Source organism: Pan paniscus, chromosome 18 (genome assembly GCF_029289425.2).
Source record: "Pan paniscus chromosome 18, NHGRI_mPanPan1-v2.0_pri, whole genome shotgun sequence".
Taxonomy (NCBI): Eukaryota; Metazoa; Chordata; class Mammalia; order Primates; family Hominidae; genus Pan; species Pan paniscus.
The window spans coordinates 97969722-97993318 of NC_073267.2; the positions used below are offsets into that span (position 1 = coordinate 97969722).

A 23597-nucleotide genomic window follows, 5' to 3' on the forward strand; every position below is an offset into this window, starting at 1 on the left:
CCCCCAGGAGTAGCCATGTTTCCACAGCCACCCCACGGGCAGTGGCCAGAGTGGCTGGAATGCCAGGTTTAGCATCTGTGGTGTGAGGCATGGACACGGCACCTGCGAATCCATGTTGGCTGTCATTCCTATTAACCAGTTATAACAAGGATCACACACCTTGTTCCCCACACCAGTCATGTGGTGGCTGCACTGTGAGGCGGACACCAACCGTGCATTTTCCACGTACAGAAGTGGCTGAACACAGCCCAGGAGCTTGCCCAAAGCTGCATGCGGCCACTCTGGCTCGGGCTCAGGACCGGGGGCTGCTTAGAGTGAGGCTCTGGCTGTCCTGCCCGCCTGTGGGTCCTAAAGTCCTCTCATTGCCATTCCATGTGCCCTCGTGGATAAGCTGCACCCACCTGTCCCCAGGAGCACAGCCAGCACCTCTCAGGTGCACCCCTGAGGTGTCTGCGGCACCTGTCTCTTATCCATCATCATTCTCCCAGGCAGACCCAGGGCGGGGCAGGTGCTGGCTCTGGCACCGCAGGAAGCACATCTGGTCCAGGGCATCTCAGAACCTGAGGCTCTGGGGTGTAGAAAGGACTTTGAGTTTCTGGAAGAGACCTTAGGAAACGTTGTGTCTGCATTTCCAGGTGGCCGGATGGTGGTGGGGGCGCCTCACTCCTCACCATGTGCTGCATCCTCAGCCTCTGCCTGCATCTCTCGAGTCTGCTCTGGGTCAGCACTGGGGGTGAGGAGGTGATGAGGGGCAGCAGCAGGGGCCGGCGGTCAAGAGCACCAGAGGGGAGGCCAGGTCAGGTCCCGGCAGCCCAGGTGAGGTGAGGGCCTCGTGGTGGCCTTGAGGGCTAGAGGTGAGGGAAGGGCCCTGAGCCGGGTGCCGCAGCCGATGCCCTGTCCTTTGCCGTGACAGTCTCTGTGCAGTGCAGGCAGCCCCCACCGAATCCAGGTACAGTGCTCAGTCACAACCGTAGGGAGAGTGGTCAAATCGGAGCGGGGGCGGGGGCCGTGAGTCAGGCTGAAAAGAAGCTCAGAGCAGGAAGGGCAGAGGGGCCAGGAAGGGCAGATCTGAAGCTCGGAGTGGGAAGGGCAGAGGCGGTGAAGGGCGAGTCCGGAGCAGCCTCGAGTTGCCCAGGTGCTCGGAGAGTGAGGAACCCCCCAGGGAGGGAGGAGCCCCCAACCCACAGGGCTGCAGCCTTGGACACGGCCAAGACCCGGGTCTAGGAAGAATGGGGTCCTCAGAGCTCGGGTGGGTTACTCATCCGCCCGCTCTGTGCCCAGGGCCCTCCCCCACCACTGTCAGCGAGTCCGCACACAGGTGCCTGGGGTTGTCACCTGAGGGCCGCGCCTGCCTCCTCTCCTGATCCCACAGCAGCCCAGGGAGCAGGGCCCCGTGTGAGCTCCCGGAACTGCGGCATCAAAACACCACAAATGACGGTAGGGGCGGGGACAGGGCGGGGGTGAAGGCAGGAGCTGGGGGCCAAAGACGTGGAATTCACTCCCTCTCAGCCGGGACACCAAAATCCAGGTGTCTCAGGGCCATGCTGCCTGGGGGGTCTCCCGGGGATCCTTCCTGCCTCTTCCAGCTCCTGGTGGCTCCAGGCGTCCTTGGCTTGTGGCCATGCCACTCCAGTCCCACCTCATCCTCACATGGCCTCTGCTCTGTGTCTCTCCCTGTGTGCGTGTGTATCTCTGTGTCTCTCGCTTTATAAAGACACTGGTCATTGGATTTAGGGCCCACCCTACTCCAGCACGACCTCATCTTGACTAATTACATCTGCAAAGAGCCCATCTCCAACCAAGCGACACTCACACAGGGCGGGGGCAGGACTTGGACACAACTCAACCCATAGCAAGTGTGGGTTTTGAAATAGAATCTTAAAGAAGTCCCTCATAAGCCCCAGAGAGCAGCTGGAGGTGCCCCATGAACCCCACAGAGTGGCCAGAGGTGTCTCATAACCCCACAGAGCAGCCAGAGGTGCCCCATAACCCCACAGAGCAGCGGGAGGCGCCCCGTAACCCCATAGAGCAGCGGGAGGCGCCCCGTAACCCCATAGAGCAGCGGGAGGCGCCCCGTAACCCCATAGAGCAGCCGGAGGCGCCCCGTAACCCCATAGAGCAGCGGGAGGCGCCCCGTAACCCCATAGAGCAGCCGGAGGTGCCCCGTAACCCCATAGAGCAGCGGGAGGCGCCCCGTAACCCCATAGAGCAGCGGGAGGCGCCCCGTAACCCCATAGAGCAGCCGGAGGTGCCCCGTAACCTCATAGAGCAGCTGGAGATGCCCCATAAGCCACATAGAGCTGCTAGGGTGCCCCAGGCCTTGTCTCTGTTTTTCTGGGCATCCTGGGAACTGGGCAGAGTGGGATCGTGACACCCGTGGACCAGGAGAGATTCTGGGAAGCCCCTGCCGTTCTGCTTCCCACTTCTTTCAGGCCACTTGGCCAGCACCGCTAGGCCCTCCTCGTCCCTCTTCATGGAAAACCGTGCAGAGGGAGGCAGGTAGAGAAGAGAAAAGATGTCTGACTTCAAGCTTCTAAAGGATTTTCCCCGCCAGGAGGAAGCGATACTTTTCAAAATGGTTGTGAGCCGCCTTGGCCAGAACGCAGGGGGACCCTGTTAAGAGGAAATCAGGCACAAGGCGCCCACACAGCCGGGACGGGAGGGCATTCCAGGATGGTCACAGCCGTCTCCGCTGTGGTCTCAAATGACTTTGCTTGGCCTTCTGGAATCTAAAGGGTCCTGGAGTGGGGCATTCACTGGATTTGCTGCCGAGAAGTCTGCAGCTTTTCACTGTCACTCTTGAGACCTGGATCCTTCAGACGTGGAAAAGGGAGTGATTGCTCTGAAAGTTCCAGTTTGGGTGCTGGCGACCGGCCTCCAGGCATCTAGGAAGTCGGAGAGCACAGTGCTGGGGACTTTCCATAGAAACCCAAGTGTGCGCCAGCTGCAGGATTTATAATGTAAAAATCAGTGCTCGCGTTAAGGGGCAGCGCCGAGAGAGCAGAGCCTGCGTCCATCGCCATTGTGTTCCAGGCCTCCTTCTGTCAGGTGCCCCTACCAGCAGCTTGCATTCCCTGTACCCCGATATTTCACTGCAGATGTTACTGGAAGCCCTCTGCCACAGGAATCCTCAGGAGCTGATTATTTTAGGAAAGTAAATGGAGAATGAGGAAAATAATATCCGAATACATGACCTCAATCCGCAACGGAGATGTTTCCCAGCAGAACATTGGCTTCGTAGAACCACCTGATTATGTCCCGGCTTCCTCGAAGGGTTTTTTAGGAGCCTCCTGAGGCACAGCAGGGCTTCGAGGAGGCTCCTAAAGGGTACAGGAGCACTTTGCAGGGCCGTACCCAGAAACCCCATTCTAGGCAGAGTTCCCCATTTGGGCTGTGTTTTGAGAAGGCGTTTTTAAGGATTCTAATCCTGTATTCAAACATCATTAAGAGCCTAACATCAACCTCATAGTTTTTTCCTGAACATTCAGCTTAAGGGGCTGAGCTCCAGCGTGGCAATCCTGAAAGTGGAATGAACAGTTTCGGGGTGATGCTAGAATTCTCTATAAAAACACACACAAGCAAAGAGAGGGCCTGGGGCTCTTCCGGCGGTAACAGCAGCACAGTACAAGGCACAGATGCGGAACCGGCTCCCAAACCCCGCGCCTCACCGTCCCTGGTGTAGTGACGAGGTGTCAGAGACACGTGATCATTTCAGATGTTTTCTATGGGGAGGAAGCTGGGTTTTCTGAGCAGTCGTGGGGGGTGAGTGATGTGTGTGAGCACTCGCACAGGCCAGAAAAAATGATGGCTTTAACACGGATCTGGAAAGAAATTCTGAAAACCAAAGAAAGTCGGCAATGAGGCCAGCCTGGGAAATGTTCCGAGAGGGTGTGGAGAACTGGGGAGCAGTGGAGGGTTTCAGAGGAAGGGGGGGGCCCAGCCCATGACAGGCCTGAAGAAGGACCCTGAGCCCCCACCCCGGGTGGCACAGGGGCGCCCAGGCCTGCAGCCCCCAGGGAGAGACGCCGTTGCTGGTGAGGGAGGGGGGAGCTGTGCTGACCCCCCGTGTTTTCCATGATCTTTCACTCCATGCTGGGCAGAGGCTTTAGGAAAAGCTGAGCTGTGCCCGGAGACGGCACCCAGGAGTCCAGCCGGGATAGGACTTGTTTTTCTTCAACAGCAGCGCCGGAGGCGGAAGGGCCAGGACTTCACTTGCCGTGGTCCCGGCCCCTCTCCTGGGGCCCATCCTGGGTCTTGGCCTGGGCTCAGGGCCCACTGGCTGGACAGACTGGAGACCCGAACTGAGTGCAGGAGGCTGTGGGTCTGGGCGCCTCCCTTGGGACTTCCATTCATTGCATTGATTTATTTTCACCGCAGATACCTCAGGTGTACTTCCTAAGAGCAAGCAGAGGCCCTTTCATAACCGCAGCTCAGTTTCGGAAATGGGAAAACTTCCATGATCGCAATCCTGTTACCAGATCCACGGACCTTGCTCAAAGGCTGCCGATTACCACAATCGTGTTCTTTATGACAAAAAACAAACAAACAAACAAAACCCTACACTTGTCTCTGGTCCAGCCCAGCAGCCAGAGTGGTGCTGGTTTGTCATGACTCGACTCTGGTTCCCTGGAACCCTGCGTCTTTCTTTCTTTTTAAACCTCGATGGCTTTGAAGGGAACAGACCAGTTTGTAGGTTGCCCCTCTGCCTGGGTCTGGCGGGCGCTTCTTGGTGAGAGATCCCACTTGGTATCTCTGTGGGAACGGCGGGGAGGAGAGGCCGCGGGAACGGAGGGGGGGGAGGCTGCGGGAACGGCGGGGAGCTGAGACTGCGCCTCCTCGTTCCCTGGCTGAGAGGGTAATTCTGACCACCTGGGTGCAGTGGAGCCGCCAGCTGTCCCCCATGTAAAGGGACTGGCGGCTCTGGGTGCCTGTGGCTGCTCCAACAACGAACCACAAACCGGGAGCTTAAAACTTATTCTCTCCATTCTGAGGCCAGAAATTCAAAATCAGCCTCCCCTAGACATAACCAAGGTGTCGACGGGGCCGCCCTGCACCTGGGAGAGTCTCCCCGGCCCTTCCAGCTTCTGGGGCTGCTGGCTTCCTTGGCTTGTGGCCGCATCGCTCCCGTCCCCACCTTAATGGTTACAGTACCTCCTCTCCTGTCTGAAATCTCCCTCTGGCCCTCTTATTAGGATTCACCTGATAGCAGCTGGGGCGCCCTGGATAAGCCACATCACCTCCACATCTCGATCCCATCTGCAAAGTCCCCTTTCCATATGAAGACGCGGTCACAGGCTCGAGGGTGTGGGGAGTGGATGTGTCTTTGGTGGCCATGATTTAGCCGGCCAGACTTAATAAGTATTTTGTGAGCTGCCTTGGGAATATATAAATGTCCTGTACTTCTTTGTTAAATTTCATGATGACTGAAGAGATTTCCTTTCTCCCCATTTATCTGTGTATTCATTTATATATTTATATTAGTGTGGACTCGTGGCTTTTTAAAGATTTAATGGGTTGTAATCCATTGCCATCATTATGTGTTTGATGCCCACATTGTCCCGGGTTTGGTCAGTGGGAGCCCCTTCAAACCAATTCCTGTGTCCCCATCATCCTTTAAGTACCTATTTCCTTTGCAGCAGGAAGAACTATCCCAAGCTCATCTGCACTTTCCCTGTCACGTGCTGCAATCTGGCGCTTTCCCTGTCACGTGCCGCAATCTGGAAATTTTCCCATGAAGCCTTCTGTTCATGGCAAAAGGTATCCAGAAACCAAGACGTGGGTGCTAGTGTGCTGATTACTACTGGAGTGCCTCGGTGTCCAGGGTGTTTCAGTGGCTTCAGTGACGGAGTGTAAGGGGAGGAGAGGAGGGAGGGAGGGAGAGAGAGAGAGGGAGGAGAGATGGGAGGGAGGGAGAGAGGGAAGAAGGAAGGAGGGAAGGAGGGAGGGAAGGAGAGAGGGAGGGAGAGAAAGGGAGGCAGGGAGGGAGGGAGGAGAAGTGGGAGGGAGAGAGAAGAAGGAAGAAGAGATGGAGGGAGGGAGGGAAGAAGGGAGGAGGGAAGGAAGCACACACAGATAAGACAAGACAGGACAAGAAAAGACACACACATATATCTGCATCTATAATCTGTCCATAGTAAATGCACACACACACACACACACACACACACACACACTCTCTCTCTCTCTCTCTCTAACATACATGAGCCATGAGCTCCCACGATGCCTCCAGTTCCAACGTGGAATACCTGCGACTCCTTCCCCAGCAGGGCCAGGTCTGCCCTCTACCATTCTCAGGGTATTTGCTTATTTGCTCAGTCCTAGAATAAACGGAAAATAGTTTCAGCATTGCTAACCCACCCCACTGTGGAAAACACATCTGTTCACCCCACATATTCTTTGCCTGAAATACAGCGAGCTTCTTTTGTTTCTATCTGCAATCCATTTAGAGTCACCTGCCCCCTCTTTTTTTCCTTTCAAGTATGTAAACTTAACCTGGTTCCACAAAACAAAACCCCACACACACACATCTATTCACAGAAATGTCGCTCCCTAGTCCATCTCCCCGACACTGTCCCTCACCTCCTGTGACATACACCGTCTCATCAGTCTCTTGGTTGTTCTTCCGGTGTTTCTTTTCTTTTCTTTTCTTTTCTTTTTTTTTTGAGATGGAGTCTTGCTCTGTTGCCCAGGCTGGAGTGCAGTGGCGCGACCTTGACTCACTGCAAGCTCAGCCTCCCGGGTTCATGCCATTCTCCTGTCTCAGCCTCCCGAGTAGCTGGGACTACAGGCGCCCGCCACCACACCCAGCTAATTTTTGTGTATTTTTAGTAGAGACGGGGTTTCACTGTGTTAGCCAGGATGGTCTCCATCTCCTGACCTTGTGATCCTCCCACCTCGGCCTCCCAAAGTGCTGGGATTACAGGTGTGAGCCACCACACCAGGCCCCTGTGTTTCTTTTTACAAAAAATTAGCATTGTTTTATTTCCCCTTTCTTTTACCCAGAAGATGGCATGTTAGAGATAGTCTTTTACATTTTTTTTCACTTAATAACATATCGTGGAAATGACTCCATATGAGTTCATAGAGGACTTCCTTATTCTTTTTTACAGCTGCATAGTACTCCACTGTTTGGGCATACCACAGTTCATTCAACCTCTCTCCTGTCTGTGGGCATTCCAGTTGTTTCTAATATTTTGCAATTACATGCAATGTTGCAATGAATAAACCTGTGCATCTGTTTTTTTTTTAATGCATCTTCATACTATTGTAAGAGTATCTTCAGAGTAAATTCTAGTCATGAGATTACTGAGGCAAAAGTAAACTCTTCCTCCAAGAGGGTTTTACCAATTTGTATTCCCACCGGCAAAGTAAGGAAAGGCCCACTTCCCCAGAGCCTTCTCATGGGAACATGTTCTCAGTGATGCTGCTACATTGTTGCAATCTGAGAGGTGAGAAATGAGACCGCAATGTAGCTCTGACTGACATTTCTGTTTTGAGTGATATTGAGCCATTTGTTCATGTGTTTAAGGCCCATTTATAAACATTTTTGGTAAATTATCTCTTCATGTCTTTTGTTCATTTTCCTATTGGGCCTTTGGTCATTTCTTCCCTCAGTTTTTAATAATGCTTTCTGTATTAGAACTATTTCCCCTATATTTGATGTATGTTATAAATATTTCTCCTAATTTGTCATTTGTCCTTTGGATTTCTTTGCGGGGTTTTTTAACCATGGAAAAGTGGTTCTGTTTTTATATCGTCAAATGCATCCATCTTCTCTAGTGTTGCATTTGGATGTTGAAAAGTGGTTCTGTTTTTATACCGTCAAATGTACCCATCTTCTCTTGTGTTGCATTTGGATGCTGAAGTTTAAAAAGCTTTTCTGACATTTCCTTCTAGTATTTGTATGGTTTAATTTTTTACATATAGATCTCTAATCCATTTGGAGTTTATTTTTTATGTATAGTATGAGATATGAATCTAATTCCATCTTTTACTAAACAGCTAACCAGTTGTCCCAGCACCGTTTGTGAAAAAGATCATCTTTGTCCTAGAGACGTGAACGTCACTTTGACCATCTACGAACTATTCAGAGGTCCTCAGGTCTATTTCCGGATGTTCTTTTCCATCGTTCTGTTTTGTTGTGTATCAGTCCCACACTTTTTTCTCTCTAGAAGCTTTTTAGTGTGTTTTAATGCCTGGTAAAGCTGGGCCTCCTCCTCCACCCCCCACCAGCCCCCACTGTGCTAACGTGTTTATTTTTCATATAGGTTTTCATATCAACTTAGCATCATTGTAAAAAGCTCATTGGTATTGGGCGGGGTTGCCTTAGCAGTAGGAATTAACTTCAGGAGAACCGATGCCTTCGGCCGTTGAGTGGCCTTGGCCAGGAACAGGAGATGCCTTCTCATTTGTCAGTCTACTTGTATGTGTCTCTCAGGAGTATTTTAATGTTTTCCTTAAGTAGTTTTTCCCTGCATTCTTGATACATTTATCCCTAAATGTTTTTATCTTATTTGGTGCTTTTGTAATGGAGGTTTTCGAGCATTAGATCTTCCACCTGGTTATTGTTGATGTACACGGAGGATATTGATTCTCATGTGTTTGTGATCTATTCTGCTGCCTCTATCAGGTTTGGAGATGCAGAATCACTAGAAGACAGAGGTTAGAAGCCTTAGTACAGGGAGGTGATCGTCTACAACGCAGGCATTAGTTAAATGCCTGGAAGGCCAGTGTCTTCACATCCCATGCTGGGTCACGGACTCTTCAGGGTGGGTGGTTGTCAGGAGGGAAAGTCGATACAAACTGGGGGTCACATTGTAGGTTTCTTTGAATGTCTAGTGATCTTTTATTGTATTCTGAACGTTGTTACTGACACATGGTATAGACCCTGGGTCCTGTAACAAAGACTGGGTTCTGTCATGTTTCTCTGATGTGTACTGATTTCTTGGTGTCTGTTTTAATGGGCAATTCACTTAGCTGAGCAGATATGTGCATACTTCAGGTGTTAGACAAGGATTTGGGCAGAGTTTATATGCAGAACTGTGGGCTCTGTCTGTTTTTATCTTTTTCTGGATTTTTCCTCCAACCGTCCAGCTGCTGTGATCTCCACAAATTCTGTCCTTTGCTTGTTCGAGCCGGTATGCTTGTGAGTTTCCTATTAGAATGGTTGCCACCTGTGTGGTGCCAGCTGGGCCCTGCCCTGATGCAAGGGGCATGAAAATGGGAAGTTCACCCAGCACCATTCCCTTCACCCATGTGCAGCACCCTCCATTTCATGCTTTTCCATGCTCTCCAATTCCTCCAGATGTTTTAAAAACAATTTGTCCAGTGATTATGGTGGTTATTTGTGGAACAGCTGGTCTTGTAGGGATGACTTCTCCATTCCTGCAAATGGAATTCAGTTGCCTTGCTTTGTTTATTCCTTGATGCTAGGCTAAAATTTATATATATTTTGTCCTTTTAAAGTTGCCTGATATTTTTGTCTGGAGGACCCAAGCATTTTTTTTTTCTTCATCTTTGAGGATTTCTTGCTTTATATGTAATGTCTAATAGTCTCACTGAGCTATGCCTCGGAATCACTTGCTCCAAACGGATTGCCCCAGGTACCTGGTGGATCCTTGCATAGACTGATTCAGGTCTTCTATCTCTGAGAGTTCTCTTGCATTACATTTTTCTTTTCCATGACTTCAGTTATACACAGTGTCTCTTCTCCTGTCTTCTGTTTCAACCACTTTATCTTTGACACTCTTTCTTTTTTACATCATCTCATTTTCATTGCCATGGTTGATTTTCTGCTCTTCTTCAGTGGTATCCCTGAATTTTCATTCAAATCTGTTCTCCTTTGGGTACCTTTTAATTTAGTCTTCATCATTAGTGTGATTTTTGTCATATTCTTCTCTTTCTTTCCTTCTTTCTTCCCTTATTTATTTATTGGCATTTATTTATTTTAGACAAGGTCTCACTCTGTCACCCACGCTGGAGTGAGGTGGTGCCATCTTGACTCACTGCAACCTCTACCTCCTAGGCTCAAGCAATCCTCCCACCTTAGCCTCCCAAGTAGCTAGGACTAAAGGCACACACCACAACACCCAGCTAATTTTTGCAATTTTTTTTTGTAGAGACAGGGTTTTGCCATGTGGCCCAGGCTGGTTTTGAACTCCTGGGCTCAAGCAATCCACCTGCATTGGCCTCACAAAGTGCTGGAATTACAGGTGTGAGCCACTGCTCCCTGCCTCTTGTTTCAGTTCCATCAACTTGTACCTTGTTTCTTCCCATTTTTTGGTCCATCTATGTCCTTAGTTTTAAATTTTACATCACAAGGTGATTTTTATATACTCAAATGCTTAAGAATATTTACTTTATGTTATGCTACCGTTTTCTTCTGCTTTGTGTTGATACTGGGGGTGGTAATTTTTAGTCACTTGAAATGTTTTGATTCCGTATTCTGTTTGCTTTTTTTTTTCTTTGAGATGGAGTCTCGCTCTGTCGCCCAGGCTGGAGTGCAGTGGCACCATCTTGGCTCACCGCAAGCTCTGCCTCCCGGGTTCACGCCATTCTCCTGCCTCAGCCTCCCGAGTAGCTGGGACTACAGGCGCCCGCTACCATGCCCAGCTCATGTTTTTGTATTTTTAGTAGAGACAGGGTTTCACTGTGTTAGCCAGGATGTTCTCGATCTCCTGACCTCGTAATCCGCTCACCTTGGCCTCCCAAAGTGCTGGGATTACAGGCGTGAGCCACCGCGCCCGGCCTCTGTTTGCTTTTAATAGTAGTTTTTTAATAGAAGAAGACTTCTTAGATATTTGCACTTAATGGACAGGGTTGGCAACTTGGAGTTGTTTACAAGATTTCAAGAGAATTGTCTTTTGTTAGCATAGCAAAAAGTCTTCGGGTTGAGCACGGAGAAGGACGTGTGTGCTCATCCACATGTTTGTGTCTTCAGAGAGTCTAAATTTCTCTCCTCATCCTTCTCATCATGATGCCATTTCCAAAGGGTGCCTCCTCCTCCTCCCCCAAAAGGGTTGCCTTTCTGAGATCAGCTCCTCACTCTCGTGTGTCCTTCTAAGAGCTTTTCCGGGAGTCAGGGCTCTTTTCCCAGTATTTCCACACTTACTGTGGCCTTGCTCTTTCTGGGGGTGCTTTTAGCTCAGTCTCCTCTTCTGTTTTCTGGGTGGCTTTTCCACCCCTTCCCTTTGCTCCCAGCTTTCCGCAGAGGCTTACGATGAGAGCTCAAGAAATACTTCTGTTTGAAACTGGTGTTTGTTTTCCTATTTGCAGATCATTTAACATTTATATTATTCTCTGTCATGCAGACATGCTGAAAGCGTGGAATTTGTGTGATTTTGTTCTTGCTGATCTGTGTGATTTTTAGAGGATGTTTGGAAAGATTCAGATTTGGGTGGTTACTCTTGTCTTGGCTGCAGAAGTCACAACCCCTGTCCTCTCTCCGTTTAACAGGGAACTGCGTGTGTCTTGACCTGAGTGACCCCAGGGAAGCATGGAGGCACATGAATTAATACAAGGGAAAGCTACTCTATTCCATAAAGAGGATAGGATACCCCCGGAAGGATTCACTGATAGCCTCTTGATGAGAGCACGCCCAGGGGTTTTCCGGTGATGACCCCATCTGCAGTTTGCTCACAGCAAGGATTTCCTATAAAGAAGATGTTCTCCATGTGAGGGCTGGTTAGCTTTCTGCTTAGATTTTCCAGAAGCTAGAGTTTCCATATGAGGGGAGTCAGGGTGACTCTGGGCATTTGAAGAGGGGTGTTAATGTCCCCACTCTGATTATAGATTTGCCTACCTCTTCTTTTAGTTCTTTTGACTTTTTTTTTTTAGAAGGCATGGTTTTATTTTAGTTCTTTATTTTATTATTATACTTTAAATTCTGGGGTACAGTGCAGAACGTGCAGTTTTGTTACATAGGTATACACGTGCCATGGTGGTTTGCTGCACCCATCAACCCGTCATCTACATTAGGTATTTCTCCTAATGTTATCCCTCCCCTAACCCTCACCCCCCGACAGGCCCCGGTGTGTGATGTTCCCCTCCCTGTGTCCATGCATTCTCATTGTTCACCTCCCACCTATGAGTGAGAACATGCGGTGTTTGGTTTCCTGTTCTTGTGTTAGTTTGCTGAGAATGATGTTTTCCAGCTTCATCCATGTCCCTGCAAAGGACATGAACTCATCCTTTTTTATGGCTGCATAATATTGCATGGTGTGTATGTGCCACATTTTCTCTTGATTTTTTATTGAATAAATACAGACTTAGGATTCAAGTATTTTTCTGGCGGATTGACCACTTTATCTGCAGAAAATGTCCCTCTTTGTCTCTGATGATGCTCCTCGCTTTATAGCTTTAACTAATATTAGACTAGTTCTTTTGGTTACTGTTTGAATAATCTTTAATTCCATATTTTTATCTTTCAAATTTTCTGTCCTATAATTCTGTCAGGCATGTCTATTGTAATCAGCATACGGACAGATTTTTTTTTTTACCTAGTCTCCAATAATTGTAGTCATTAAATTGGAGTAGTCTGTTTGCATTTAATGTAATTACTGAAATACTTGCATTTCTATCTACCATGCTTTCTTTCTATTTGAGCCATCTCTTTTATATCTTCCTTCTTTCATATCTTGCCTTTTAATTTTTTTTTTTTTTTTTTTTGAGACAGAGTCTCACTCTTGTCACCCAGGCTGGAGTGCAGTGGCATGACCTGGGCTTGTTGCAACCTCCGCCTCCAGGGTTCAAGTGATTCTCCTGCCTCAGCCTTCCAAGTAGCTGGGATTACAGGCACCCACCACCACGCCCAGCTAATTTTTGTATTTTTAGTAGAGACAGTGTTTCACCATGCTGGCCAGTCTGGTCTTGAACTCCTAACCTCAGGTGATCTGCCCACCTCGGCCTCCCAAAGTCCTGGGATTATAGGCGTGAGCCACTACACCTGGCCAGCCTTTTTTTTTTAAATCAATAAAAAAAAATTATTCCATTATTTCCCTTTATTAACTTTTGCTAGTCTTTTAGTAGTTACCTTAGCGATTAAAACATGTACTTGAAATGTTCCCTCTGCTACTCCTGGATAATGCCAGAATCTTAACCGCTATGACTTTTGTGTTTTTGTGGTCTTGCATTATTAATTCTATGTATACTTTAAACCCCACAATCCATTCCTATCATTACTTTGTACAGCTAATATTCAGTAAATATTCCTTCATATTTGTCCACAGATTTACTTTCTATTTGCTTTCTATTCCATTCTGCAATTTCATGTTTTCCTCTGGGGTCATTTTCCTTTTTCCCTAAGAACTCTCTTCCATATTTTTTTTTTGGTACAGATTTTCAGACAACAAAGTCTCTCAGTTTTTCCTTGTCTGAACATGTCTTTATTTCACCTTCATTTTTAAGATGATTTTCACTAGGCATGTAATTCTAGGTTGGCAGATACCATCTTTCAGCACTTTAAAGATATTATTTCAAGCCAGGTGCAGTGGCTCACGCCTGTAATCCCAGCACTTTGGGAGGCCGAGGCGGGTGGATCACGAGGTCAGGAGATCGAGAACATCCTGGCTAACACGATGAAACCCCGTCTCTACTAAAAATACAAAAATTAGCCGGGCGCGGTGGCGGGTGCCTGTAGTCCCAGCTACTTGGGAGGCTGAGGCAGGAGAATTGCGTGAACCCGGGAGGCAGAGCTTGCAGTGAGCCGAGATCATGCCACTGCACTCCAGTCTGGGCAACAGAGTGAGACTCCGTCTCAAAAAAAAAAAAAAAAAAAGATACTATTCCATTGCCTCTGCACTTCCTTAATTTCTATTGAGAAGTTGGCTGTCAGTCTTATTGTTGATTCTTGGAAGACACAGAGTCTCTGACTGCATCTAAGATTTTATCTCTGGTTTTGGAAGTCTTCATATGATGTACCTAGGTGTGCCTTTGTCTTTATCATGCTTCTGATTGAAAGGGTTTTGGAAGCTATCTTTTCAAATATTGCTGCCTTTTTCATTCCTTACCTCTTCTCCAGAGATACTGATTACTGGATGTTAACCTTTTAACTATGTCCCGTTTGTCTCTAACATATTTTTCTATATTTTTTATTATTTTTTTCCTGTTGCTTCAGTTTGCTTATGTTCTATTAAACTGTTTTCCAGTTTACCAAGTCTGTCTTCTTCTTTGTCTAATCTGTGTTCTTCCTTTTAGTTTTTTTTTCTTCATAGAATTCTAAAATTCCCTCTGGTGAATTTCTTCATCTGTTCCTCTATTTTCCCGAGCTATGGTTCTTGAATCAAGGTTATTTGAAAGTTGTTGCTTGCAAAATCTGTTATCTGGATCATCTCTGTATCTGCTTCTAAGATCTGTATTTTCTCTTGGTTTTTGGTCGTGTGGTCCTGCCTTTGGTCATGACATGTGATTTTTGATTGAATACTAAACACGGTGAATAAAATGCATCGTGGAGGCTCCAGCTGATGCTATTTTCCCACACAGAGGGTTTATCCTTCCTTGTGCTAGGATGAGACAGTAGTAACTCCTCTCCTTAATCCAGCCAGGTACTCTGCTGAGTCAAGTGGGGCTGCAGCCTGGCTAACTCTATCTCCTTTGAGCTTTCTGATCCTTTAGAGTTTTCTGTGGAAAGCGTGATGTGTTCCTTGGGGCCCCAGTCTTTCATGGGTCCTGAAGTCTAAACATTGCCTTGTGACTGTGTTGAAATTTCTTTTTTTTTTTATTATACTTTAAGTTTTAGGGTACATGTGCACATTGTGCAGGTTAGTTACATATGTATACATGTGCCATGCTGGTGCGCTGCACCCACTAACTCGTCATCTAGCATTAGGTGTATCTCCCAATGCTATCCCTCCCCCCTCCCCTCACCCCACAACAGTCCCCAGAGTGTGATATTCCCCTTCCTGTGTCCATGTGATCTCATTGTTCAATTCCCACCTATGAGTGAGAATATGCGTTCTTTGGTTTTTTGATCTTGCAATAGTTTACTGAGAATGATGATTTGCAATTTCATCCATGTCCCTACAAAGGACATGAACTCATCATTTTTTATGGCTGCATAGTATTCCATGGTGTATATGTGCCACATTTTCTTAATCCAGTCTATCATTGTTGGACGTTTGGGTTGGTTCCAAGTCTTTGCTATTGTTAATAATGCCGCAATAAACATATGTGTGCATGTGTCTTTATAGCAGCATGATTTATAGTCCTTTGGGTATATACCCAGTAATGGGATGGGTCAAATGGTATTTCCAGTTCTAGATCCCTGAGGAATCGCCACGCTGACTTCCACAATGGTTGAACTAGTTTACAGTCCCACCAACAGTGTAAAAGTGTTCCTATTTCTCCACATCCTCTCTAGCACCTGTTGTTTCCTGACTTTTTAATGATTGCCATTCTAACTGGTGTGAGATGGTATCTCATTGTGGTTTTGATTTGCATTTCTCTGATGGCCAGTAATGATGAGCATTTTTTCATGTGTCTTTTGGCTGCATAAATCTCTCCTTTTGAGAAGTGTTTGTTCATATCCTTCACCCACTTTTTGATGGGGTTGTTTGTTTTTTCTTGTAAATTTGATGGAGTTCATTGTAGATTCTGGATATTAGCCCTTTGTCAGATGAGTAGGTCGTGAAAATTTTCTCCCATTTTGTAGGTTGCCTGTTCACTCTGCTGGTAGTTTCTTTTGCTGTGCAGAAGCTCTTTAGTTTAATTAGATCCCATTTGTCAATTTTGTCTTTTGTTGCCATTGCTTTTGGTGTTTTAGACATGAAGTGCTTGCCCACATGATTATCTCAATAGATGCAGAAAAAGCCTTTGACAAAATTCAACAACCCTTCATGCTAAAAACTCTCAATAAATTAGGTATTGATGGGACGTATTTCAAAATAATAAGAGCTATCTATGACAAACCCACAGCCAATATCATACTGAATGGGCAAAACCTGGAAGCATTCCCTTTGAAAACTGGCACAAGACAGGGATGCCCTCTCTCACCACTCTTATTCAACATAGTGTTGGAAGTTTTGGCCAGGGCAATTAGGCAGGAGAAGGAAATAAAAGGTATTCAATTAGGAAAAGAGGAAGTCAAATTGTCCCTGTTTGCAGACGACATGATTGTATATCTAGAAAACCCCATCGTCTCAGCCCAAAATCTCCTTAAGCTGATAAGCAACTTCAGCAAAGTCTCAGGATACAAAATCAATGTACAAAAATCACAAGCATTCTTATACACCAACAACAGACAAACAGAGAGCCAAATCATGAGTGAACTCCCATTCACAATTGCTTCAGAGAGAATAAAATACCTAAGAATCCAACTTACAAGGGATGTGAAGGACCTCTTCAAGGAGAACTACAAACCACTGCTCAAGGAAATAAAAGAGGACACAAACAAATGGAAGAACATTCCATGCTCATGGGTAGGAAGAATCAATATCGTGAAAATGGCCACACTGCCCAAGGTAATTTACAGATTCAATGCCATCCCCATCAAGCTCCCAATGCCTTTCTTCACAGAATTGGAAAAAACTACTTTAAAGTTCATATGGAACCAAAAAAGAGCCCGCATCGCCAAGTCAATCCTAAGCCAAAAGAACAAAGCTGGAGGCATCACACTACCTGACTTCAAACTATACTACAAGGCTACAGTAACCAAAACAGCATGGTACTGGTACCAAAACAGAGATATAGACCAATGGAACAGAACAGAGCCCTCAGAAATAACGCTGCATATCTACAACTATCTGATCTTTGACAAACCTGAGAAAAACAAGCAATGGGGAAAGGATTCCCTATTTAATAAATGGTGCTGGGAAAACTGGCTAGCCATATGTAGAAAGCTGAAACTGGATCCCTTCCTTACACCTTATACAAAAATCAATTCAAGATGGATTAAAGACTTAAACGTTAGACCTAAAACCGTAAAAACTCTAGAAGAAAACCTAGGCATTACCATTCAGGACATAGGCATGAAATTTCAACCTACTTCCCTGGGGCTTTCCATATATCCCATTTCCACATGACCCCAGTTTTCATCATGTGACTTGTGGGGAAACCTGGCCAGGTCCTTCAGGCACCCCAAGTCTCCACCAAGAGCTCAGCTCTTTCCTCTGTCCCCAGAAGTGGCCCTCCGTGGGTACAGCTCAAGATTCTCAGCCTCCTGCCTGTGCCCACAACTGGCAGATGCCCCTAGAGAGAAGGCACCTGAGACGTTGCTCCCCTTCCTGGTTCTCCCCTAGAGAGAAAGCATCTGTAGACGTTTGCTCACCTTCCTGGTTCTCCCCTCTCCAGAGTCCTCCAATACTTGACATGACCTCAGCAGCCTCATGATGCCTCCCAAAGACAATTTTGTGTCCAATAGAGTTTTTCTAGCTGTTCTCAGTGAGCCATGTCCCCATGGTGGCCTCATTCCCACCCAGAACCTGCTGTTGGGGTTCTGAAGCAGAGGGCACTGCATGCTGGCCTCATTTCCACCTAGAATCTGCTATTGGGGTCCTGAAGCAGAGGGCACTACAGGCTCCCTCGTGTGAGCGCATCCTTCAGCGAGATTGGAAGATACCCAGTGTGCAGCCGGTGTCACGCCCACCCTGCTATAAAACCTGGAGAATTGTTTGTAAATGGAGGAAGTCATGGAGGCCTCAGATCTGCTGAGATGATTTGTGGATGATTTGCTGGGATTCCCACCGTATGAGAGCAGTGCCAGAGCTTTCTTGCCCGGATGAAGTGTGCTGCAAGCAGATGGCAGCCAGGTGACAGAATGCCACAGTGTGACCCATGACAGGACGGGGGTGAACCGGGTGCTCTCATCCAACACTTACTGAGCCCCTGGAGCAAACTGATTCTCGTGATTTATCTCATTTAATCCTCATGACACTGTGAACTAATCACAGTTATGGTCCCATTTCACAGCTGAGGAAGATGAGGGAGAGGTCGCACTGTCCAGGTCATGTCACTTTAAGTAGCAGAGCCCAAACAGGAAGCTGAGTCTGTGGCTCCAGGACCTGAGCTCTGAGCCACCGTATAGCACAGACCTTGGTGCAGCCATGGGGCCCCTACACCCTTGAACATTCCCCCACAAGGGGATCCTTCCTGGCCTGGCTCCCAAATTAACTCTGGGCGTTTCTCCAACACATTGTTCAGGTTTGGCTCCCACTTGCCACTTGCTCTCTGGGTCTCAAATTGCTGCCATCCACCTGCCCTGCACAGGGAGCCTCACTCATCCACTCACTGCCACCAGTAAGCCCCACCCTACACCCAGCACTGGCCCCTGAATGGCCGGAGGGAAGACCACCCAGAACACTGGTGAAGGCGTTAATCAGGGACCCAGTTCAAGCCAGGCCCTTCTGCTGCTCCCGCTCAGTGTCACTGTGAGGCACTGGGAGTGCCCAGGACACAGTGACCCAGGCCTGGACCCGCTGGCACGTCCTGGATAGAGCAGGACTCACACCAGAGAGATGAAGGCTTCGGGTAAGGACAGACCCGGGCTGGCTGGGCCGCAGAATGTCATCTCCTGCTAGCTGTGGCTTCCTCATCACCAGATCTATAAAAACAGCTTCCCACGGCTGTGAGGGCTCGAGCGAGATAGCGCAGAGGAAATGCTTCCCCACTTGTAAAACTCTCTCTGTGGGCCACTATCGTGCCTGGCCGCCACACATCCTCTCCGCTCCAACTAAGGCCTCACTGTTCACATGCAGGCAGCTTCCCGAGGAGGTTGCGGGGCCAGGATACAGGGCCTTGTAGACGAGCAAGAATGCATGGTCTCAGGGGGACGGGAAGCCTTCTGAGCGCTTCCTCCAGACTGTGCCGGAGAAGGGGCCTGGCTGCTCCTTGCCCCGGCTGCGGGCCAGCGTCCAGTCTGCTATGTCTCTAGCATGTGCCCCTCTGAGATCAGTGAGAGCCCCAGTCATGCATCCCCAGGGGTCCTGTAACAGAGGACCACACACCGGGGGGCTTCAAACAACAGAAATGCATCCTTGCACGCTTCCAGAGGCCAGGAGTCCTAAGGCATCGGCAGGGCTGACTCCTTCTGGGGTCTCCGAGGGAGAATCCCACTCCATCCGCTCCCAGCTGCTGCTGGCCTCGGCTCTTCTCTGCTTGTGGACACTTCAGTCCACTCTGCCTCTGCTGTCCCGTGGATTTTCTCTTCTAAGAACACTTGTCATTGAATTCACAGCCCTCCCTACTTCAGAACAATCTCATCGCAACATCCTTAACTGAACCACACCTACAAAGACCCTTTTTACAGATGAGGCCACTCTCACAGTCTCTGGGCCGTGGGCTTCTTTTTTGGGGCTGCCATTCAACCCCCCTCATCACACTCTCACACTTTCTGAGCTGAGATCCACAGTAAGGAATACATTGTTTCATCTTCGCCCTAGGCACATACTCTCATCCGCAGCTGAAATGCAGTTTCAGAATGTGAATCCTTATTTCACGTTCTGTTTTCTCTCTGCCTCCTCCTCCTCAGCACTGGCTACACACCCACTAACTGATTCCCAGAGCTCACAGCCTGGATCAAAGTTGTTTCTTTGTTTTGTTTGTTTGTTTGTTTGTTTAGAGACAGAGTCTTGCTCATTTGCCCAGGCTGGAATGCAGTGGTGCAATCACACCTCACTGCAGCCTCAACCTCCTGGGCTCAAGTGATCCTCTTGCCTCGGCCTCCCGAGTAGCTGGGACTACAAGTGCATGCCATTATACCTGGCTAATATTTTCAAAATTTTCCTAAGGCTGGGCGCGGTGGCTCACGCCTGTAATCCCAGCACCGTGGGAGGCCGAGGCAGGTGGATCACCTGAGGTTGTGAGTTTGAGTCCAGCCTGACCAACATGGAGAAACCCCATCTCTACTAAAAATACAAAATTAGCTGGGCATGGTGGCACATGCCTGTAATCCCAGCTACTAGGGAGGCTGAGGCAGGAGAATCGCTTGAACCTGGGAGGCAGAGGTTGTGGTGAGCCAAGATCGTGCCATTGCACCCCAGCCTGGGCAACAAGAGCGAAACTCCATCCTGAAAAAAAAAAAAAAAAAAAAAAACATTCTAGAGACATGCTCTTGCTATATTGCCCAAGCAGCTCTTGAACTCCTGGCCTCAAACGATCCTTCCACCTTGGCCTCCCAAAGTGCTGGGATTATAGGCATGGGCCACCACACTCATCCCAAAGTATTATTTTTGCAAAGCGTCAGCCTCTCCCTACAGCACCCAGCACCTGGGTTCCATGCTAGAGGAAGTCATCCTGATTTATAAAAGAGGGTTGAAACCAGTTGCTTAAAACCTGCCACACAAGGGTAAAAACCTGAAGCATGATGATGTTCCCAGCAGTGGTATTTGTGAGAGGGAAGAACTGGAAACAACCCAGGTGTCCCCTAATAGGGGAGTGATATGGTTTGGCTGTGTCCCCACCCACATCTCACCTTGAATTATAGCGTCCATAATTCCCATGGGTTGTGGGAGGGACCCAGTGGGAGAAAACTGAACCATGGGGGCAGTTTCCTCTATTCTGTTCTTGTGGCAGTGAATAAGTCTCATGCGATCTGCGGGTTTCATAAGGGGAAACCCCTTTCTCTTTGTTCTCATTCTCTCTTGGCTGCCGCCACGTAAGACATGCCTTTTGCCTTCCCTCCCCAGACACATGGAACTGTGAGTCCATTAAACCTGTTTTTCTTTATAAATGACCCAGTCTTGGGTATGTCTTAATCAGCAGCATGAAGAAGAACTAATACAGAGAGGCTGAGTAAACACCATGTGGGGTGTTTGCATCACTGAGTATCACAGCCTTCTCACTCATGGTTAGAGACGGAGCAGAAAGGTGGACAGACACCCCAGCACAAAGCCGAGTGAAGAACTCTGAGGAAGGATGCGTGCTTGGGAATGATGCCTCGACCCTGGTGCCTGAAGCCGTGCCTGGAGCGTGGGGCGTCCCTGTTTGCTGAAAGAATGTGGGGACAGAGCACAGGAGCAAAGACTGGCTGGGACCGTGTGAAAGCAGCTCTCCGCTGCCTCTCACCCAGCCCGCTGTGTCCTTCCACAGGACTCATCTCAATTTGTGGTTATTTGACTTTTCTCCTGTCCCTCTGGGCCGTCCGCCCCCTTCGTTAGAATGTAAACTGTGTGGAGTGCAGGCCTCGCCTGTCTTACTGTGCCCCCATCTCACGCTCAGCACCGCGTCCCGCCCTGGGGGCCCCCATGAACATGTGCCGAATGAACGAGCGGAGGAATGGGGGTTGGGGCATTTTTATTAGTTTTCCATTCGCCCAGTCATTTCTAATGTGGATGATTTTCTTTCAAATGATAAGAGCGATGTTGACTTTTCTATGTTTGAAAGTAAGATAAAATAAAACAAAAGACGCCTGTTGTTTTCTCGGGCAGGGGTCTGAAGGGAGCCGAGCTCCTTCTGCAGAAGGGCGCTGAGAAGGGAGCTGGAAGGAAAAGAAGGAAACATTCCTTCCTCAACTGGAGGAAGACACGCGGCCACACACAGAACCAGCGGCTCCAGGACCGTCACCCTGCGTGCCCGGGCCTGTCCCTCCTGACCCCAGGATTATAGTGGCGAGGCAGGGTGTTAGCCAAGTGGATTGAGCCAGGACACAGCACCGCGGGGCCCTGCAGGCGGTGAGTGATTTCTTCCTGGTTTTTAATGTCACTGTTGGCACGGATGAGATGTGAATCTGGGTCTTGCGTCTGTAACGTGCGCCGGAGGAAAGGGCCTTCTTTCTGTTTCATGGTCCCCAGCAAAGACTTGGGCAGTACAGGAATGTGGGCGGGGTTGGGGGCTGGCCTGGGTGTGGCCTGCAGCGTGGCATTTAGTGGTAAACCCGTCAGCTTCTCTGATGAGGAGACTGAGGCGCAGAGAGGCTGAGCAGCCTGACACCCAGCAGGAGGGCGTCTGGGCTGCACCTCAATCCAGGCCCGCAGGGTCGGAGCCCAGCAAGGCCGCGAGCTCTGCCCGTGTGTCTCTGTGTGTGTGTGTCCCTGTGTGTCTCTGTGTAAGTACGTACATATGTAAGTGTGCACGTGTGTGTCTGTGTGTAAGCATGTACACGTGTCTCTGTGTGTGCACACACATGTGCCCTGGGCCCACAGCCTTTTGACTCCTTATCTGTGAAGCGCCCAGTGGGTCCCCAGCGGCTCAGGGTGTTGAGCGGCTCAGGATCTGCTGTGCTCTGGGGAGCGGAGGTGCCCCAGCCTCACTGCTGGGCTCACGTGGCTCAGCCCCATGGTGGGATGGTGGGGCCCCAACGCTAATCCTAACCCTAACCTCCGCCTCTGACCATGCAGGATGTGAGCGTGAGCTGCTCCGCTCCCCACTCTACATCCTCCTCACTGGCCCCTCTGCCCCTTCCCCTCAGTGCCTACGGGCGCCTGGCGCAGGGATCACCCGACCCTCTCAGCAGTTTGGACTCTGCCCAACCTCCGTTCCCCACTGGCTCCTCAGGCCACCTGCCCTCAGCCAGCCATAAATGAGTGGCTATCTTTGAGTTTCCTCAAATATTCTAAAAATCACACTTTGTGGCACCCACTGGGAGTTGGGTTCTGATTTCCCGATGTGGCTGAATTCTGGCTGAATCCCTGCATTGACTCGATTCAGAGTCCCTGAGGTTTAAACTTGAGACACAGTCTCCACTGCTTATCCCAAAATCTTGTATAGTGCGAGGCATTTTGAAGGAGGCTTTAGATCAAAGGCCCCCTTTCTAATCGCCAGAAGGGAAATCGGTGGGCAGGGATTGGGGAGACCCTTCAAAGGGAAGGTGAGGGGCAGGGAGGGTGGAGGGCTTTGCCTTTTTCGGGGAGGAGGTGAATGCAAAGGGGGTGAAGGAGGAGACGCCCATGCCTTCTGCTGCAGCCTGTGTCTGTGGCCCCCAAATGTGTGTGTTGAAACCCCACCCCCAAGGCCATGGTGTTGGGAGCTGGAGGACATGAGGGTGTGGCCTCGTGGGTGGGATTGGTGTCCTTACAAAGAGGCCCTGGAGAGATCCCTGCCCTTCCCATCACATGAGGACACACAGGAAACACTGCCTATGAACCAGGAAGGGGCCTCCCCACACACGGACCTGCCAGCATCTCCATCCTGGGCTTCCAGCTCCAGAGCTGCCAGCAGGAAATGTCAGCTGTTTGCAAATTACTTAGTCTCGGGTGTTTTGTTATAGCAGCATGTATGTACTAAGACAGCCTCCCTGACAAGTCCTGAGGTCTCTGGCAGCTGGACCTTCCTGGCTGTCTCGGGACACCCTGGCTCCCTGCACATGGCAGAAGGGCTTTCTCTGCAGCCCCAGGATGGTCGCCCCCCACCTCCCCAGGCTGCAGGGTGCCTGTCACAGTGGCCCCGCTGGTGTCTGGGGGCCTTGGTCCATGGTCACTCATGAAACCGAGCCAGAGATTTTTCGCAGGCGTCTGTGCTAGGGGTGGAGGGTGCTAAACGTCTTCCACCTTGTCAAAGTCCTGAATCTTTTTGGACAGTTGTTTTGGGTTGAATTGTGTCCCCCCAAAAGGCATGTTAAGGCTTCACCCCCAGCACGCAGGATGTGAGCTTGTGAAAATGGGCCTCTGCAGATGTGAGGAGGGTGAGGTCGTTAGAGTGGGTCCTTAGGAGGCTGGGAGAAGAGAGGCGTA

The 23597-nt window shown here is 49.1% G+C and overlaps 1 protein-coding gene across 2 annotated transcripts in view; it reads left to right on the forward strand.

Moving 5' to 3' along the window:
- Positions 1 to 23597, forward strand: part of ZNF469 (zinc finger protein 469) — a 345491-nt gene that overhangs the window by 105036 nt on the left and 216858 nt on the right. The window contains exons 1-2 of one of the 2 annotated variants that reach the window (XM_055099891.2): positions 5642 to 5757; positions 21357 to 21599. The gene's annotated coding sequence lies outside the window, so the exon portion shown is untranslated. Of the gene's footprint in view, positions 1 to 5641; positions 5758 to 21356; positions 21600 to 23597 lie in introns of those variants that run through there. The other variant, XM_034940869.3, reaches the window with a different exon arrangement.